Source organism: Mytilus galloprovincialis, chromosome 10 (genome assembly GCF_965363235.1).
Source record: "Mytilus galloprovincialis chromosome 10, xbMytGall1.hap1.1, whole genome shotgun sequence".
Taxonomy (NCBI): Eukaryota; Metazoa; Mollusca; class Bivalvia; order Mytilida; family Mytilidae; genus Mytilus; species Mytilus galloprovincialis.
In genome coordinates, this window is record NC_134847.1 from 34,890,621 (window position 1) to 34,912,904 (window position 22,284).

General features: G+C 31.5%; 3 long non-coding RNA genes across 3 annotated transcripts; 2 read left to right on the forward strand and 1 right to left on the reverse strand.

Moving 5' to 3' along the window:
* The first annotated feature begins 662 nt into the window (after positions 1-662).
* Positions 663-12,118, forward strand: LOC143047452 (uncharacterized). The gene is made up of 5 exons (XR_012969553.1): positions 663-970; positions 3,308-3,353; positions 4,624-4,668; positions 6,307-6,473; positions 10,608-12,118. It is a non-coding gene; the product is annotated as an uncharacterized LOC143047452 (long non-coding RNA).
* Positions 9,453-12,224, reverse strand: LOC143047457 (uncharacterized). Its single transcript, XR_012969558.1, has 3 exons — positions 12,113-12,224; positions 10,743-10,818; positions 9,453-9,582 (listed from the first exon to the last, which is right to left on the reverse strand). It is a non-coding gene; the product is annotated as an uncharacterized LOC143047457 (long non-coding RNA).
* Positions 12,225-18,966: 6,742 nt separating this feature from the next.
* On the forward strand, positions 18,967-21,590 carry LOC143047450 (uncharacterized). Its single transcript, XR_012969552.1, has 3 exons — positions 18,967-19,149; positions 20,458-20,564; positions 21,468-21,590. It is a non-coding gene; the product is annotated as an uncharacterized LOC143047450 (long non-coding RNA).
* Positions 21,591-22,284: the final 694 nt, after the last annotated feature.

Below are 22,284 nucleotides of genomic sequence, written 5' to 3' on the forward strand. Positions count from 1 at the left end.
ACAAATTAATCATATAGCTTCACATCAACCCTACAAAACACAAAACACCATTGGAGAGATGTTTTAAACAATACTAGAAAATAGTTAATGGTATATTCTTATACATACATAATTATATCAATATGTACTTACCTTAATAAAATATGAGAAGATAGTTCTTATAAAATGCTTTCAGAATATCAAACGAAAAATGGATCACGTTCGTTTTTTCCTGCTGTAACACGAAACAGAAAAGTTAATCCAGCCATGTGCAACAGACGCAGAAAATTTATACCGTGTGTATTTTCATTTTCCAGCAGAGATCAATATTGCTGCTTGTTGGACAGCTAGTTTCTAACGTAAAACTAGCTGGGTTTTTTTTGTAAATGATATCATTTATAACACATCTTTCTTCTAAATACACTGTTGATAGATTTCTAATTTATCCAAACTAAAAACCCCAAACTAACTAGATTTAAAGATTTCTCCGATAAATTTATTTTAATTGCATTTGGATATCCCTTGCAGTGCCATTTGGTTATTAAGTCCCTCGTTTATTTTAGTACTTATACATTTTTGACTTCCAAATCTTTGGATTAACCCGTTCCTAATTAAAATAAAATTAATCAAGAATATCTTTTCAGACAAAATGTATATAGTGTTATTTCCATTTTTAGGATAATCAAAAAGCGGCGACATTGTTGACCTTTTACAGGTGTGTGAAATGTGGCAGGGCTTAACAATTGTTTAGTTAATCGACCATTGTTTGCATTGTATGAGAGATTCTATCGTGATATACGAAGAAAGGAACAGCTGCATCAATTTGTTTTGAAATCAATCGTTAATGAGATATACTAAGTGGAGTCACATGTTCGCCTACATTCAGACAACAGATATATCTATTGGTCAGTAAATGCAGTTATTTCATATAAATATTCAACGTTATTTAAACTAAACCTCATAGAGCGCTTGATCCATAACCAAGTCAAAGGTGAGTCTTTGTTTTATTGTATCATTATTCTATTTTTTGACATTGTATAATTTTGGCTGTTAACAATTAGCATTTCCTAACCACAATATGTTGTTTGTATAACCTAAGGTATTTTGCAGCATTGGCTTACCAACCATGATGCAAATATTGCATTCCCTCCGGTATTTGGTCCTGTTCGTGTTAAGTTTTTGTTGAGTTACATTTTCTGTAATATGAATTCCGAGTTTCGTCTATTGTTTTAGACTGAATATCTACCATTTAGTAGTTATTTTTGTCTTTGAATTGATGTCTTTTTGTTGTATATTGCTTTTCTTTTAGTCTATGAACGATGTTCTTTGAATTTTCAAATACTTTGAGTATTATAACCAGGAAGATTTGGACTATTTGCAATTAGAAATAAATCCAGTTCAGACAATATATTTTAAGTGCTATAGTGACAATTTATCAATCCGTTTATCAAACCTTTTACATTTCTTTGTGTCTAATTAATTCTATTGTTCAATATATGTTTGTCGTGATGGAAATCACTCTGACCATGATAAGTTAATCCGTTGGACACTAATCCTTTTCTATAGTAACTGTTTTTATATATGCTTTTGTATGTTATTTTGTAATCAGTTTAGGTATTAGGTCTGGTACTGTCCGAACCTTGCTAATAAAGTTTAAAGTATTGGTATTCCGTCTTTGAATCACTATAACACTTTTACATTTCTTTGTGTCTAATTAATTCTATTGTTCAATATATGTTTCTCGTGATGGAAATCACTCTGACCATGACAAGTTAATCCGTTGGACACTAATCCTTTTCTATAGTAACTGTTTTTATATATGCTTTTGTAGTTCGAGTGTTAGATACATGTATTATCTCTCACACTTTTGACAGCTATCGGATTAAGTTGTAAAATAGTAAATCTATAATCTCTTTGGATATTTGAAATAAGAAACATTATATTTAAGAAAACAGGAACCTTTAAAACAAGAATATTTAACTAAAACTAAAATGGGAAATAATCAATTTAAAACGAGAGTTCATATAAATATTCAATTCAAAACGAGAGTTCATATAAATATTCAATTCAAAACGAGAGTTCATATAAATATTCAATCTAAAATGGATGTTCATATAAGCACTTTGCAAATAATTGTAAAAGTTCCTAAAGTCACTTTTCTTCCGGTTATATATCACTGATGATACATTTATTGTCGAAATACGCATCGGATGCAGAAACATTGGTATCGTTAATGTTATAATTACCACTAGGTCGATACTTGTGCAGCTTTAATGTAAGTCCGCGAGAGTTTAAACTGCCTAATAGCCAATACATCGGTACCAGCATAAACATATGGATTATATGTCCTTACAATTTGATGTTTCAAAATGTTCAAACTATTTTGAATAAAGGAATGTATATCCCTCATGCAAAGCTATGATTCCTTGCCAGGCTTTGGCTATACTTTTTGTCCTTTTTCATGTTTTTGGTTTGCAAGCTCTTCATTTTTTGAATAATGTTTGGATTTTCAAATATTTTGATCCCAATCATCATTGAAGAGACATTTGCTGTCAAAATGAACATTTGAAGCAATAAAATTGGTACCGCTTATGTTACTACAGATCAAACAATGTTTTTCGAGAATATATAAGATGTTCGGAGGAAGGATGTAACAATTTCGAAAACTTAATTGAGCAATAGGTATTAAAAAGTTGATGCGTATGGGTAATGAGCATTTATATGTTCTATTCAAAGAAGGCAGAAGTTAATAACATCCATAGAGCACACGATAGTAATCAGCCACATGTTCCGAACATTTCAAAAAATGTATTTGAAAATAAATTTCGTGCTTCCAACGACTTTTTCTGGATTCACCTCCATCAGGAACTTTCAAACCTAAAGATTCAAAATGCAGGATTGAATGAATACGTAGAAACACAATAAGTACTATGCCAAATAGGAACTTGCAGAAGTAGGCAACTTCATTTATAGTCAACTTTGCATGACAGATTTTGAGCATTATTTTTTGGGGTTATTTGTCAAATACCGTTAACTCTAGAAAATTATGTTGAAAATCATGTCACTACCGAAACACTGACTACTTAGCGGACGATACCCTCGGGGATTAATAGTCAACCATCGGTGGTATCGACTCACCAGTTCTATCAAAGAAATTATAACATTTTATAAATTTCGTGCCTTCGAAGTGCTGTTCGTGATTTACGCTTCTAACATGTAGGTACGCTCAAACCTATACATTTGAAAGCCAGTGATATATAAATACGTAGAAACGTTTGAAGCTATATGACCAAATGAAAACATAAGATATTATCCATCTTTTTTTTAGGTCAACTTTGCTATTCATTGGGGTTATATCCGCGAATTTGAAAATGGTATGTTATAAAAAAAATTAAATAAACATGTTAATTCAGGTCTTGGAAATGCATGCGGAAAAAAACAAAAGAACTGCATAATTACTGTGGTACAATACGTTTTAATTACTCCTTTTTGCTAACATTTCATGCGCTCGTGTGTAATGTGACCAACTGCTGCATCAAACCCTTTTTTGTTTGGTTTGAAGAATTTATAAAAAAGGTACCCTGTATTTCTGAAGATATCGAACAGTACAGTAAAAGAATCACGAGAAATACCCCCTGCAATAAATAGACGTACATGTACACATAAAAACATCGAAAAAAAACCCAACGATCATAGATTTTCTGACACTCATATAGGAAAATATATTGTAAAGTTAAATCAATTTTTAGGTGTAAATGTTACTTATTTTGTCGAATAAAAGATACATTAAGTAAAAAATGCGATGACAAATATGCTTAAAATTAACTTACTTTTGAATGAGAAAAAAAAATCAATTTCACTTATTACATTATTAGAATGTCTAATTATCCAATTTACTTCATTGTCTGATTAAGGTGGTACCCAACATTTTCACTAAGATTAATTTTGCTCATTTAATTTTCATAAAATTTTGACGAAGTATTTACTTTGACACCTTTGACAAAAATATAAAACTTTCAAAAAATTTGAACCAAGTATATTATCAGAAAAATTGCACTGTTTATATTGCAGTTTGACAAGAACTTATTTTGATCATTGAGAAGCTTAATATTCCCTTAACAACACAACGTCATAAAAACGTTTAGGTGATTTTCCCTGTAGTGTTAGGTACCACCTTAAACAAAAATTTCACAAAACACTTGCATTAAGCAAACGTAACTTAAATTCATCTATCCTCTATTATTGTGGAAACTTTCATATGTTAATCATAAAGCCGTCAATTTTAGTTGAGAGATTTTACGTTCAGTTTGGAGAAATGAATACCTACAAGTTATCAGTATATCCTTTATAGGTTATTGTGCATCTCTTATTGCAAATTAATTCATAAACAAATACAAATACAAATTAATCATATAGCTTCACATCAACCCTACAAAACACAAAACACCATTGGAGAGATGTTTTAAACAATACTAGAAAATAGTTAATGGTATATTCTTATACATACATAATTATATTAATATATACTTACACCTCTGTGCCAAAATGATAAGTTGGAAATTTAGAGAATTGTGAAAATGTATAAGAAAGAAATCCATGAGATAACCCTATATATTAGTGTTTTTCATTTTTTTTAAATTTCAGGCCAAATCATAATTGAGACCTTTTAAATGTAGGAAAACAATGAATGTAAGTAGAAACAGTAAAAAGGTTTTAGAACAGTATATGAATATACATTGTTTGTATTCCCCTTGCACACACCGTACATTTATCAAAAGATAATGAGCGACCGTTTATGATAAAATTTCAGGAGTCATACTAAGAAAATTACACACGATCGCTCTCATAATCAAAACAATCTGACTAGAAATACATTTGAGTTATTTCTTTGAAATACAGTGTATAAACATTCACTTTATACATGGCCTTACTTTAAAACAATAAAACAATTGAAACAACAGTGGAGTCCCCAGTATCCGTTCGACTGGAGGTATCGTGCATTACCTGATTTCGAGATATCAGCAATGTTCACAAATAGTATCGTTCTTGTAATTGTTTTAGTCTTTCAAAGGTACAGAAAAAAATCATAAGTCCAAGCATAAATTTATAATTGCAAGCCCATTGATTAACAATATTTAGCAATTTTCCATAAAAAAGACTAAAAATTGGTTTAATTTTAAGTCAAATTTGATTAAAATGACATAAATGTTGATCCGTATCCTTGCCATTATTTTTGGTTCATACTGAACTATTTTTCGTAGTATAAAATCTTTCCTTTATCCAAAATTATCCATTTTCAGATGGCATGTAAGCTATCACTGGACAGTTGAAAAACAGCTAAAACAGGGATTCCCCTGATTTCGAGCACACATTACACAAATTCTTAAGATCAAACCAAAAGTCTTCGGTGCACGGATATACCGGACTGCACAATTTTGAATACCTGTATTATGATTTGCCTAAAATTCATAATCGTTTAGCATATTTTAATCGATATCAACTTATCAAACAATTTACCTGACAGCAAGATATCATTCATGTACCCAATTTGGCCATATCATTTTTTACACGTAGATATATTTGGTTCAATTTTGTTCCTTTTCCCTATTCTAAAAGTTTACTTTGTGTATGTTATATTAAATGAGAGTGGTGTAAGCCAATGAGAAAGCAACCCAACAACAAGTAATACCATAGAGGTTACGTCAAATCCTCAATATATTACAGCTGATTATCCAAAATAACATAAAAATTTAGTCGTTGAAATGTTAGGTGGATTTAGACTTTCTTTTGAAGTCGCTTTTAGTCACATAGCTGCTCAAGTATTCATTTTTTTTATAAATCCTTGAGCTTCAAATGTTTTGATGAATGCGTACCAGATAAACCAGACTTTGACTTTGGACAAGATGCATGTAGCGTGCTTTGACGAGTTTTTAAAACCTCAAATATCTCTATTTTTGATATCGATAAGTGATATGTCATTACTATCAAATCCTGTAGACGGAATCATATTTCCAGAATTTATCAGTAATTGTTTTTTCAAATACAATAATGTAAAATTTTTGACTAATTTATCGTATATATAATCTTGCAGTACTAGTTTTTATTTATAACTTATCATTATGATCGATATTTTCAAGTGCTCTTCATGATAGGACCACGAGTACACTGTATCCTTATTTCGCGAAAAGAATGCACTTCTTCACATTTTAATCTCATTTCAGTTAACATTTTTATTTAAAACTGTATCAAAACTATTTAGTTTGTCCTTCATTGTTAACCCTTTTTATATAGTTGTACAAATGCTCATTTTCATATTGGTATGTTTAGTAGATGATCAGCCGTAGGGTGACTAATTCACTGCGGCACCTGGTAAAATCGGCACCTGGTCAAATCGGCACGAGTATAGTCAATTCTGCATCTTGTCAAATCAGGACCTGGTTTATTCGGCGCCTAAGGTAGTTTTCTCGGCACCCATGATTACCATGATTATTTTTGTAAGTAAACTATTGAAGACTCCGTTTTTTCAATATTTGTTCACCATATTTTCATTCGATATGTCAATATTTATTTGTCACGCACAGCATAAGCTCCTTTGAAAATAGAACTATGAACAATGCCATAATATCTGTTCCTATCGGAACTTATATAATACAATGTAACTTCTATGACAACTGCACATGCTTTTTTTTTAAAAAATCTAAACATCGAATTTGTTTCTCTCTCAGTTGTGCGTGGCTTAAATAGTAGCTTGGGTAATGTCTTTGTTTTAATAAATTTTCCTAAATTATAAAATATAAAAACAAAAACAACCTGAAAATGGTTAAAACAACAAACGGGTTATAGTTATCTCGGCGGAGGACATTTAGCGCATTGGTAGAACATTTGAGCGAGAAACATCGGACTTTTTAGCGCCAAAGTAGAACCCATTGTAGCGCCTGATTTTTTAACCCATTATGGCGAAAATTAAAATTGTCAAAGCCCATTTTAGCGAAATATTTTTAACCCATTATAGTATAATTAGTATAATAAATAAAAAACTTTAACCGACTCAAGACCTCACAATGTAAAACATATGATGTCCATTAAAATACAGCACATAATGTCTAAAATATTTAATCAAATGTTAAAAGTTCATTCTAGCCTGGTATTTAGATCCTAGAGAACTGTAATGGGCTCTGGATATACACCTGCACAATACTGTTGATTTGCACTAGGAACTATTCTTTCTCTTTATCCTATCTAGATTGTGATAAAGTTTTTGTTCGCAATTTGATAATAGTATCAAGAAAAACGTAAATAGCTGGGTGACAACTATAACATTGCTCAGTATAATGGTAATGGAAAGACTCTGGACCCTTATTTACTCTGGACCATTATTTGTTCCCTTTGTATTACACTGAACTTTGCCCAAAGCTTAGTGAGTATTTTTCAACCAGGTAAGTTTTCGCTAAAATGGGCCATCGAAAATACAGATAATCCGGCACTAAAATGGGCTCTAATGTTGGCGCTCAAATGTCCCCTAGTAGCTGATGATAAAAAATCATCAGTCTAATTCGGTAGATCACATTCATGAAAGGGGAGGGGATTGTAGTTACGACAAAAGGAACATATCATTTGTGAAACGGTTATTCTATAACGGTCAACCAACTCGTGATGGCGTCCGTAAAATTTACGAAGGGATGATTTCAACTTCACCATTTGGAACTCTTGGGTTAATAGCTTTTTTGTGAACAGCAACCCTCTATAAAAAAAAAATCATGACAGGAAATGCAATTGGGAGATATATACCCCGTATGCAGGTGCTGCTGGAATGTTGCTACTTAGAAATGGAAAGTTCACATTTGGAAAGCTGAAATCATCTCTTTTGTAAAGTTTTGTTTTCAACCGACCCTCATGGTCAATTTCTGGATGTAAGTCAAGATATGAGGCCGACTTAACTGTATCTGTATTATCCTTTATCTCTAGTTCGATGGGATAGATGCGTTCCACATAGTCACCAAATTTTGAATTATTTAATGAAAGAACACCATTTATATAGCGGAAAGTAGAGTTAAAGGATATCGCTAACTTCTTATCTTTCTTCCTAAGAAGTTCCTGTATAAAGTCAGCCTCATAATAATAAAGAAAACAAGTCGGCTAGAAGAGGGCACAAATTGTTCCCATTGGAATGACGACAGTATGTTGCAAAACACGTCCTCAGAACGTAATAAATATGTTGTCAATCAAGAAATCAAGCATCTTGATAATGTTAGATTCAGATAATTTTTTGTTTGAACCAGAGTGATCCTTTACAAAGTAGGAATTATCCCTCCCTAAGACAAGATACTTGTATCTACGTTGGCCATTCTTTTTTTTATGAAACAAAGCAATACCAACTCTTTCAATTTGTCTTTTAGTTTGGAATGTGGAATACTTCTGTGAAGTGTAGAAAAGTCAATTGTTTTAATACTATTACAAGATGAAAGAGAGTTAGATTGTATGTACTCTAAAGGATCTTTGGAATTTTTAAGTATCCACATCTGATTCACACCACCTCTAGAATAGGCAGTTTCACCACATTTTTAAGCCCGTCTTTGATTGCTGATAAAATAGATGTTAGTACTTTAGAAAGATGTTTCATGGAGCACTTGGAAGATCCAACAATATACCGTTCTTTGTAAGGACACTTATGTAGTTTAGGTATCCAATACAGTGATGGAAGATCTAGCTCTTCGTCTTTGGTTGAAATTTCAAAGGAGCAAAGAACAGACCTATGATTATCCAGGATTTCCTCTTTGGTTAGTGTCGTGAGGGTATATGTTGAGTTTCCAAGTGATTTATCAAGACCTTATTCGTTTATCAAGCAGTTAATGTAATGAAATTTACACACAAAAACGATATTGTTTGGGGCTTTGAGCAACACGACGAGTGCCACATATGGACAGGATCTGTTTACTCTTCCGGAGCACCTGAGATCACCCCAAGTTTTTTGTGGGGTTCGTGTTGCTTATTCTTTAGTTTTCTATGTTGGGTCATGTGTACTATTGTTTGTCTGTTTGTCTTTTTCATTTTTAGCCATGGCGTTGTCGGTTTATTTTCGATTTATGAGTTTGTTTGTACCTCTGGTATCTTTCGTCTCTCTTTTAAAGATATCTAAAGAGCGCAATTAAATCCATAAACCGAAGAGTTACTGACAAAACATGTACTTTAAAGAAAGCAAACAATCAGAATAAAGATTAACACATAATAATTAGCACCCGTTTAATCCCGATTAAAAAACATGGAAAAAGTAAAATCACAAAAATTCTGAACTCCGAGGAAAATTCAATCGAGAAGTCCATAATCACATGGCAAAATGAAATGACAAAACACATCAAACGAATGGACAACAACAGTCATATTCCTGACTTGGTACAGGAGAACGGGATTGTAAACTGAAACATATCCGTGATTATTAAGAAATGAAATACTTTTGACAATTAACTATTCCTGACGTATCGACCAGGAAATTATTTTCCATCTGTTTAATATGAGTTAAACGAAAAATACCAGGCTGAAAATAGTGGGTATAATTGTGTTCTTCACGTATAAACAAGATCGGATCGGGTGAGTATTCCTTCATTTCTAAAATGTATACAAACAAATTAATTTTCCATAAAATAGACGTATATCGTATACTTATGAGATAACATGTGATTTTATTTATCTAAATCCAAAATGATGCAATAAATAATGCTGACATTGCATGACGTCACCAAATTCTACAATTGTTTTAATTAAAGATGATCGATGTAACAAAAAAGGTAACGTAAATCTGAAATCAATTAAACGTATTGATTGATTAGTTGGTTGTTTGGTATTTGATGCCACTTTAAGCACTAGTGGCTATTTCGTGGTAGTCAATTTTTCACTGGTTGAGGAAACCAGAGTGCCCAGAAAGAACAACTGACCTTCGTCAATCTAGATTTTAGTTTTATCATGTAGATCTATTATATAGTCATTTTATAAAGTTTACTGTTCACAAAAGTATGAATTATTCTAAATTTAAAAAAAATAATGATGTTCTTGTCCCAGGCGTATTGGTTACATTTTCTTTTGGGACTTTGGTCCTCAGTGCTTTTCAACTTTTTACTTGTTTTGGCTTCCAAACATAGCGTCACAGGTTAGTCTTGTTTGGACGTAACGCACGTCTGGCGTATTAAATTTTTAACCTTGTACCTTTTTTCAGCTATTATTCATTTGTTTTCCTGTCGTGTAATATTGTTATTTTAATGTTATAAAAAACATTGCCATAAAAGCGGGAGGTTTGGCATGCCACAAAACCAGGTTCAACCCACCTTTTTTATTTTATTTTAAAATGCTCTGTACCAAGTCAGGGAAATGACCATTGTTATATTATGGTTCGTTTCTGTGTGTGTTACACTTTATTGTTGTATTTCTGTTGTGTCGTAGTTCTCTTGTATTTGATGAGTTTCCCTCAGTTTTAGTTTGTAACCAGGATTTGGTTTTTCTCTATTAATTTATGAATTTCGAACAACGGTATACTACTGTTGCCTTTATGTAGTCGTGCGCACATGTCTTGTGCGGGATTCAATTACAAATGAGCAGTTTATGTAATAAACTAACTTATATTATTCGTATCTTTTTAGACAACAGTGAACATACAACTGGCTCCAAAGGTCAACAATGCAGTTATAGCTTTATTTACTGCATTAGCTGGACTAACAGTTTTAGTGGACATCAGCTATATCATAGTATGTTCTAAGGCTCTGAAAAAAACTTACCATCATCTTATGATTTTAGGTCTTTTTTTTAGCGACAGTATTCTTGGGATATCATCAGCACTCTTTTCGTTAAGTTCTGTAATACAACACAAATTCATTGGATCCTGCCTAGTACAGATATTTCTTTTTTCATTTGGTATTCAATTAAACTATTGTTTGATATTCCTTCTGTGTTTACAGAGGTACTTTGTGGTGAGCTCATTTAACTTCGGAACGAATGACAAATTTAATAGGAACAAATTTATACACATCGGGGTAGCTATCTTCCTCTCGTTCATAATTGCATTATTTGGATCGATACTAACTCCAAAAGCTGAGTATATGCAGGTCTGTAGAGCTTCTGTCGTATTTGGAGATAGCTTTTATATATTTGTAACTGTTACCTTTTTACACATAACTGTGATTATCATTGTTCTATTGATAATGTCAATAATCACAAGTTTTCGTTTATGGAAAATATATTTCAAAGGAACAATTGCACCGAAGCAAAGAGTAAGAGAGGATAAAATCATGTCTGATCGTATGCAGTCGTCGAAAACTAATCAATGTTCTCACATATCAAATAGTAGTGCTTCTGAAATCAAAGAACAAGATGAAGACAAGGAGAACATTATTGCAACAACTGATATAGACATTCAATATGTTACTACAAACACCGAAGTCAATGGAGATAGATCAGAGATTCGAAATCCATTTAAAAAGATTTCCAGTGAGAGTTGCAATGTCTTGAGTAGCTCACACTGTAAGAATAGCATGATAACGAACAATAAGAAACACTCTTACAGCTCAACTGATGATCATAAAATGGCAGCAAATCAGGGTAAAAAAAACATTATTCAAGTACGGAAAACAGTGCAGAGAAAATCGGAAAGTTCCAGCTCAAAGAAAAATAATTTCTCATATAAGGAGAACAGGAAGGAAATGATTGATTTGAAACACTATAGTAATAGAAATCCCTTAACTACATCCACTGACAACGGTCGTTCATTTGACGCAAGTAGACAGCTGAAAAAGTCCTGGGAGATCCGAGCATTTTTAACTACTATCATAATTGCTTTCCAAACTATAATATTAACAGGGCCTTTTGTAGCGTCGTTTTGGATAGAGGTGTTCTCGAATGCACCATTAGCATTGCAGATTAAACTTTTGCTATTTATTCCAAATTTGATCAATTCCATATCCAACCCTTTTATATATGCATGGAGAATACCGGAAATTCGACAGGAGTTCAGGAAACTCTTTAGAATAAACAATTGATCAGACTGAAAGCAACAGCATTCAATTTATTGCATGTAGTTCAAAGGGAAATTATCATTTACAATAATATTGCCTTTTAAATAAGCACAATTTTATGTAGTAGATATACTTACAAAATGTCATTTACATTATATAATCTGTGGTCCTTGAATTTTTTATTCTTAATATATAACCATTTTTGTTGGTTTAACGTAACGGAATTTCAATTGCACAGGTGCCGACGGATATATTATAATTGCCGTCACCACAATTCCATCGTCATTCCTCGAATGCGAAATTGCTGAAAAAGACTTATAGCTGAGTTTGTCCTTGTACATGTTGTAGTGATGCTTGATGCAACATATATACATGTATTTAACAGATCAATATCGTTAGAACAAATGTAGAATGAATAATAACGACAAAAAAAAAAATATTCACAGTTATTTTCTAAAAAAAACTTTGAATAACTGACAGCTCAACCAATTGTCTTGAATACATTGTGGTCTACCAAGAGTTTACTATCACTTGAAAAACATGGAATAAGGTTGAAGGTGTATTGTTTTAATATTGTGAATCGGAATCTCATGTATGTTTGTTAATCTTATGGAATAAATGTAATGCATCTTTTGTAACTTTGCTTATATCAAATAAATATTCTCCTAGTTTCAGTATTCGACTTCTGTTTTTTAAAGTATGTTGAAACAAGGGGTTTGCTTATGGTTTTCAAAGAGATGTAGAAAATATAGATCTAGAGGAACATTCAAATTTAGAAATCGAAAATAAACTGACAACGCCATGGTTTAAAGAGACACACTGACAAACGGACAAACAAAAGTACACAAATAACAACATAGAAAAATAAAGACTGAGCAACACGACCCCCACCACTAACTGGGGGTGATCTCATTTGCTCCGAACGGGAGAAGAGATCCAGCTACACTGGCATGACTGGATATTATGAACTGTATATGTGCGTTCATTTAACCTGTCTATGTTATTTTTTATCAATCGTGTCGAAAATATGGCATAGCAATCTTATATCTTATAACCCTAACATGCTGTAGATCAACATAAAATAAAAAACAAACATTAATTCATCTTTGAATTTTTAGTCTTGATCAGCTGTAAAGGGAATTGGATTAAAAAATATGTTTTGAATTATGTATAATCAATTCAAGAATACATGTTATCTTATACATATTATGACCTATTAGTCTGTTTCAACCAATGCTCATCCGACGTATAGTAAGAATTTTTAATTCTTAGATTTTTTAAAATTTGCCTTCATGAGATGTAGCTACAATACGCGGATGGAGTATCATTCCAGTCATTGAAGACCAGATATTGATTTTATATTTGATATAGTCGTCTGAGTTTAATTTAAGATGTTGTTTAATTGTTACATTTTAAATCAAAATTTGAATTGTTTGCTGGCAAGTCGGTATCCGTGTGATGGAGATTTTCCCTATTATCAGTATACTAAGTACCTATAATATAACTATCACGTTTTCTCAGTAATACATTATAATAACCTGATATTGTACGGTTGTCATTATCAAAATATGCACCATGCAATAATATAACAAAGAAATTAAAACCTTTTACAAAATTATGCTTTTTACTTTTTTTAATTTGAAATATATGAAAACTAAAATTAAAAACTTAATTATGATTTAAAAGAAAATATTGAAATTATATGAATTGATTTATAGTTACATACATTGCTAATGTGCTTATTAAAACCAAAGCACAGAAACAAATAGTTTGTTGTGAAGACGAACTACAGCACAATGGCCTCCTGCAACATTCTGGAACACATTTTCCATTTGCAAGATTCCAATCACACACAGTATTGTTTTTCGTACAGCAATCACTTGGACAATTTTGTTCATCTTCTCCTTGATCACAAATTTTATCAAAGCACGAATCATGTACCGATCTTTTTTTCCCAGGTTTTCTCGTAATACTTCTTACATGTGTCTTCGAAACAATTTGTAAACACCCAACATAAACCCTTATGATTTGCTATTGACGTGGCGCATTCGTCATAAACTCTTTGTTGGCCTCTGCAGCCTCCGCACTTAAAAGCCATTCTTTTTCCGTTTCCAGTTCCATCTTTTCCACACTCATTACAATATGATCTGGTAAAAGTAGTGTGATAGGTACTGTTATTGCATGAATCTTCACTGGAGCCAGAATTATTACAACAGCTATAATAGTGTACTCATTCCTCCTCTGTTGAAAACGAAACATCTTCCTGGAGAAGGTTGTTGTCCAGTTTTCGTTTCTCACGTACATGTAGAACTTGTTGTATGGAAATTTGGCATACAACATAAATCAGATACAAACTGAACCAAGGCTTGAACATATTTCTACAAAAAAGGAACTTTTATGAATACCGGGTAACCCGTTAATGTTTCAGGATCAAACTGTAATGTACTGATTTTTTAAATCTATAAGCCATTAAAGATACAAACTAATCGAATAGATGCATACACAGCTAGTCTCTTTAGGAGTAGTATTTCATTAGTTAATCAGTTATATCAATTACAATTTTGATAATATAAAGACGCCCGTATCGTCTCTGAGCCATATTCTTCTTTTAAATTAGTTACATTAACTTTTGCAGATAATCTCTCTTGGCCAGCATTTATAAGTACTTTATACGTTTTTTGATTGAGTTTAGCCTTCCAATTGATATTTATCGTGTGTTTTTCTTTGTTGTGATGTTATACTATTGTATCAGAAAAAGGGAGAATGTCCTAAGTCAGGAATCTGATGTACAGTAGTTGTCGTTTGTTTATGTATGATACGTGTTTCTCGTTTCTCGTTTTTTTCTATATAGATTAGACCGTTGGTTTTCCCGTTTAAATGGTTTTACACGTCTAGTAATTTCGGGGCCCTTCATAGCTTGTTGCTCGGTGTGAGCCAAGGATCCGTGTATAGGGCCGTACATTGACCTATAATGGTTTACTTTTAGAAGTTGTAATTTGGATAGATAGTTGTCTCATTGACACCCATACCACATCTTCCTATATCTATGTTACTCTATGGTTTGAAGGATCATTCACAATGTACTTACAACACTTTATTATGTATATGTTGCCCGGGTCTGGTTGTTATCTAGGAAAAAATAAAAAAAATATAAAAACATTTTCATATCATTTATTTTACATGTGGTATGTCGGATTATCAGCAATGATTAAGAATTAGCATACTGTTTATAGGGTTAACAATTATCATACTATCTGACATAATTGATAACTATATGCTTGTACTTGATTAATAATTTACTTTTTACATTACTTAAACTCTGTTATATCTAGGAACCAATAGTCCATTTGCCAATTACCGATTTGATTCTGTTATTACACATTTTTTTAAACAAATTACTTCCCTTTGTCAATAGTAGACTGGTTCCATACCGGACAAAATTGGCCTTTACCAATGCAAAGCATGATGAATTGAAAGTGATGTATCTGCGGTTTAACTAATTTTTCATGAAAAACAATTTCTGATATCGAAAGTATTTAGCTTAACAACATATTATTGTAATTACAAGATTTCAAAACCTTATAGATTACTTACATTACGCTCAGGTAAATTTGCTCTTCCTGTTAGCTCTCTATTGTAAATAAAAATTAATGTTCCCAGAAGGGAGACAACTAAGAAAGGGATCTCTAATTACAGGGTCAATTTTGGGAATTGGCAAATAGCCTATTGAACTTTAGTATTCATTTAAATGGGTCTTAAAATACTGTTTATCCATTGAATGAACTTCATGAATTAATTGAAATAACTTGTCATTACATTTATTAAATTAACTAAACTTTCTGTTCATAAACAATATATGTATTTTCTTAAATAAAATAGGTTTTTGTTTTCAGAACGTACATAAGAACATTTACGGTATTCTATTCTTATCTGGAAAACTCTTCATTGATACCAATTCGTAATGAATTTGAGGATCAATAAGGGAAACAAGAGATAAGAAAATAATACAAAATGATAACTAATAAATGGGTATAGGGCTACATAAAAATATATAAAAACTAATCTAATAACAATAATATAAATGTATTAAAGCATTCAATGTATTTTCTACTAGAGCACAGCTCTATATCGAGGTATCACGTGAATTCCTTTGTTCTCTGACACGTGTTATTCGTACATTCCTATACATTTCGTGAGATAAACAATAATACACTAACCAATAAAACTAATACTTTCCTCCGATAGTTCAAAGTGGAGCATTGCAAAAACTTTAAAAAATATATGTTTAAAAATAATAGTGAAATTCATTATTAAAATATTAAAACAAACAAAGATGTAATCAGTTAAATTAATCAATTAAAATTAACTAAAGATTAAAAAATATCCAAAAAGTTTAGAAGAAATTAGAAATTTCTTTAAAGATGAAAATATGATAAAATTAAGCTTCTCACCTAGGAAATAATAAAGAATTAAAATACATTTTCATAATATTTATTTTACATTTGGTATGTATGTATGTTCTGTATCTTCCTCTTTTTGTAGGAGCACCACTATGGGTTATGTTGTAAAAAGGAAGACATTTATTGCGAACCCAATAATAGATTCAACTGATAGCTACCTGTCCATTTCTACTTTTGGCAGTTCATTTGTCCCATTGAACAAATACAACAGGTAGACTGTTCTCTGTTTAGTTTATTCACTGGGACATTTAAATTTCTTTTAAGAGAAATCTATCACTCAATGATTAATCTACCTGAATAAAAAAATATCTGCATATGATTTTTTGTGTTTATTCGACATTAATAATATATTTGTCAATCTATTCAAAATAAATACTAATCTAATCATAAAAAAAAATGGTTTTGAAAAAAAACCAATTATTGTTCCTGTCAAAATTTGCATTTCTTAGTTTTTGTTTAGTTATGGAATACTTTTCAGAAGGCATAATTATATAAACATCACCATTTTTAGTTTTTTTTTGTCACTTTGGTTTTTTTTGAAAAAGGAATAATGTAGATTTTTTCTGAAATCAGCTTTTAATAATGTTTGAAGTAGTGTTTACATTCAACAGATTGAAAATATAATCAGTTCAAACTCCTATGCCGTTTTTAATTAATAGTAAACATGTTATTTCCATCAATTTTGCAGATATTTTTTTTTGCTCAGGTAGATGGATCAATGAGTGATAGATTTTGATTAGAAGAAATTTAAAGGTCCAAGTGAATAAACTAAACAGAGGACAATATATGTTGTATTTGTTCAATGGGGAAAATGAACTCCCAAAAGTTTAAATGGACAGGTAACTACTATCAGGTGAATCTTTGGAAAGGTACAATTGAGTTTGCAATAACACATTGTATCGGTACAGATTTAATGTGAGCATTTGCCTATCCAGTTTCCCAGACTGGCCGTGACTGGTCGTACTACTAGAAAGTTAACTGTTTCCAAAACAATAAGTGCAAAGTAATAAATCATACGAACACACCCACTCACCTGATTCGCTTGTCATAAAAAATATAAATAATGCATAATATGAAAAAAAAACCACATTGTATACAAAACTAAGGATACATTCACCCCGGATGCCGCACAAATGTCTAGACAACAAACGGAAAACGGAAAGGACATACTTGGAATTCAAACCGATACCGCTAAATGCCCAGCTGTATTCCTTGTAGAGAAAAGCCTAAAATCCTATGATAAATGAACCCGGAAAGAAACTACCTATCCATTAGGCGAACAGCTAAAACCCTCAGACATCAAAAAGATTGGTCTGATAGTTTTCCACATGAAACTACTAATTGCTCACATCTGACTATGTCTCAAACACACCAGAAAATATCTGCAGAAACCTTCTTTAACAAAATGAAATATAACCCAAATCATAAAATATAGAATGTGAGTATAATAATATTTGTCCATGAAACTAATTTGACAAAACAGTTTCAATCATGTTGAAAGATTCACTCTGCAAAAATTTTCACGTCCGCTCTCATCGGCATGCTCGACTGACTATCAGCTATTCGGCTTATCAGCAATATAATGATAAAGCCCAATGCATATCGCAGGATTCACATTATACCGTAAGTCACCTTAACCCAGCAAACACACAACATTTAAAAACATTTTTCAAATGTCATATGGACGTCTCTCACAAAATATTTCAATAAGATATCATTTAAACATTAAACAAATGTTTATTTTATTGTTTTTGAAATGTTTTATTTCTAACATTTAAAAGTAAAATGTTTTTATCACATTAACGAAATATTATTTGCTAATGTCTTTTATTCATGTTCTCGAACATTGTTCTAAAATCTCCTGTAGATATATTTTTTAAATAAATAAATAATATTTTCTTCAATTGGTATTTTATAATATTGCAAAATTTAAAGTAAATATTTTCCAAATATGCCAAAAACATTCTGCAAAAAATGTTTTACAGGAAATATAGTTTTGCTATTTGCATAAAATGTTTTGTAAAATTAGAATGTTTTACATAAAAAACATCAGCTAAATGTTTTCTCTAAAATATTTTGACATGCACATTTTTTAATAGTCTTACTGATATTTTATTCAATATTTTACGGATATAAGAATAACATTTTATCTAAACTTTATTCAAACTCACACACACATCGTTTTGTGGAATTAGCTCGTTTTTTGCAGGATATAAGATATAGTACTACATCAATATCATGACAAGTAAGATACATGTACTATACCATTGTAATACTTGAATGATATCTGGAAGGAGTCAGATTTTATTCCTTCGTATATCAAAATTTAAAAGATTCAACATTAAATTAAGCAATAATGTATTGATAAACAATTATCTTTCTTTAATGTTTTCTTTTTTTCATTTCGTTTGTGTATATTTAAGAAATTAAAAGACATGAACACTGGTAACTGTAGTAATTCCGTTTTCGTATCGTTTATATGCATTACGGAAAACCGATCTTTTCCGGAATCGACTTTTGTTTTATAACCGGAAATGATATTGAATTTGAATTTTGAAACGAAGAGGTCAGAATATCAACAAAAAGAGCAAAGAAAATTGTTTGTTACGCGATATATGCTGACTTGATAAGAATAATTAACCTTTTAAGATGAAATTTGTGCATTAGTTTTGTGTTTTCTATCATAATCGGAACCAATACATTTGTTTCTAGAGGTGCGTTTCAAGGTTTTTAAAAAGGGGGCCTGCCCAAGGCAAGCAATCGTTTGGTCCTTAGAGGTGATACTTGTAAATAGCCTATGCATTTATCTCATATGTTGCCCCATAGGGGGTGTCTATGCCCTAAATCCGCCAAAGTTCCAGCATTCATGTACACAAATTATAAAAATAAGGATATGTAGCTTGTGTGTAATTCACAGGCACTTGTTTTTATCCATGGGAAGACCCACTATCCACGTATATTCACAGGCACTTGTTTCTATCTATGGGAAGACCCACTATCACGTATATTGACGAGTCTATACGTTGATAGTGGCCCACTGGGTCTACAGATGGATAGAAACAAGTACATTTGATTTGATTGCCAATACACCTTATCGCTATTCGTCCGTCATTACTGGTCATCGACATCACAAAAGTTCCCGTCAAATGTTGACGTCATAATAGAAAATATTTGACACACACTATTGCTATTTGTCCCCCACTTCTGGACATCACACAACTGTCACAAGATCCTGTAAAACGTTGATGTCATAATAAAAAAATATCTGACGCCAAAATGGAAAAGTGATTGTTGTTTGACATCAAAACTTCAAGCAGGACAGATTCTCAGGTTGAGCGGGAATAGTGATAAGGTGTATTATTTTACATGTTGTATGAAGTATGCTGACGTAAAAGAGTCCAAGCAGGATAGATTTCCAAATATTGAAATAGCGATAAGGTGTGTGAGACAGCTATTCATCAGAATTCAAATGACTTGGATACAAGAAATTATAGGTCACTGTAACGTGTACGGTTTTCAACACTGAGAAAACTCATAACATTAAGTCCACTTCAAATTAGCCTTTAAAAGGCCTTGACCATGTTGACAAACAAATGTCAATGTTTTCTCAACACAATTGAAACATAAGAACTAACCGTCTACATTAAATACAAATTATGAAAAACAAATATGACAGACTTAAACCAAAAATAACTATTGCAATACGCATGACTCAATACCTTGTTCTGAGGCACACAAACAAGTTACAATATAACTCTTATTTAAGCACCATGTGAATATGGAGATTGTTTTTCTAGTAAAATCAGTGTACATGTACATTTACGTATGTATATTTTTCAAAACAGTAAATTAAATTTCCCTTAACAGCTTAAAGAACATTACAAAAAGACTACGTCATGTATGTAAAACTTCAATACGTACAAGCAAGATACAGTCGAACCTCAATACAAGCTATTATAAAATTATATTTATTGATTTATACACACAATGTACATATATGTATATCTTTTATTTTTAAACAGGATATAAAAGAAAGCCACAAAGGACAAACTCAATTTGCAGGTTTACAATTTGGAAGTGTCCCAGGTTCTTTTGAATGAAGACAACCTCTCAGGAGATTTTTTTTGAAGTAAGATTTTCATACAGAATTCCTGTTATTCCATATTTAAGTCAAATATTTAGCATAAACAAGACATTACATTCAAGATTAAGGGCAGACAAGATATCTGGATATTTGAATGAATTATTTTTTTGGTGACAAAATAGATGTTATTTAGATGGAGAGTTGTCTCATTGGCATTCATACCACATCTTCCTATATCTATAAGTTATTTATTTAAATAAATCTTTTAGTCCAAAAGTTTGCTTTCATTAATAACATGTTTGCTTTCCTTTGGAGTATTTAAAATACATATAAACAACTCATTTAATGTCATCTGTGTGTTTCCCGGAAGCTGTTATATTATTATCATCTTTGTGAAAACAATGCGTAACACTTCGAATGGTTATTATGTGCCTATAGTATACTTCTAGGACTGTATCGTATGACAAGTTATAAACTATGTCACTCTGCAGAGTTAAACACTTAATAAGGACAATGATATGTTTTATGTAGCAGGGCTTTTAAAGGTCCCTACGTATTTAATGAAAACTAAAAAAAATAAGAAAAAACTAAAAATAAAAGAATAAAAACAACAGCCTGATTTAGACAAAACAATAAAAGAAAAAAAATATGATAGACAACAATCAATGAGTATAATGAAATAAGACTCTTGACTGGACACATACCTTGTCTAAAGTTTTTTACGTGTTTTTTTTTTTTTTTAACTAAATGAGGTTCAGCGTGGCATATTGCTCTTGCTTAAAAAGGTCAGCCTTTTATCGTCCCATTCCGACAGACTAACATCGTTATTTATTTCAAAACTTTAGAGGGGAGGGGATGTATATCCATCTTGCAACGTGAATCGTTCTGTAATAAAGGAATGTGCAAGAAGTTTATATATGAATATAAGATTGTTAATTTTTTTTTCAGAAGCATGGCACAGCGAGAAAAAGATTTAAGATACTACAAGAAGACATTCCTAGTGATTTTTAATAAGACAATTGATTGACTTTTTCAATGTATTCTTAAATAAATCAAATAGTTGATGTAAAATAGTGTTTTGTTCTCATCTCTTAATGATTATTGACTCAATATGTAACCGTATTAGAAGTGTAACGTTCTAGTTTAGTAAGAGAAGTTATATGGGAAAATCTGAACTTGGACACAGTTTTAGTCAATGTAACCTCAGCTTAAAAATGTGTATAATGTTTGCATAATGTCCAATGGCAAATATGTCATGCATGTTCATGTTGACATATGCATGATGTGTATATAACATAGTTAGTACGAGTTGAGAGTGAAAAACTAAACATTATACAATTGAGGTAGGAATGTAAGCTTTCTTGCACTGTCTGTCGTCTGTCCACCTAAAGTTGTTGGATTTTGATCAAGAAATATTTTCATTACTGTGTTTCCCAAAACTGCTGATTAAAATTAGTTTATATTTGATGAGCTGCTTGATAGTGATGAACTGTGATGTGTGACCATTTTTGTATCTGGCACCTGTTTCCCGTTTGCTTATATATTTTATTTCAAAATATTGAATGTTCTCAAATTTTTCATTACTTTTATAAGTAATGCTGCTGAACAAAATGACTTCATATTTGGTAAGTGGCTTGACCATGATGAGTTGTGTCTGCCATTTCAGATATGTCAAAATTTGGAGATACTTTTTGTTTTTAGATACTTTGAATTGTGAATTTTCATACGTTTAGCAAAACAACTGATTTATTCTTGTATGTATAAT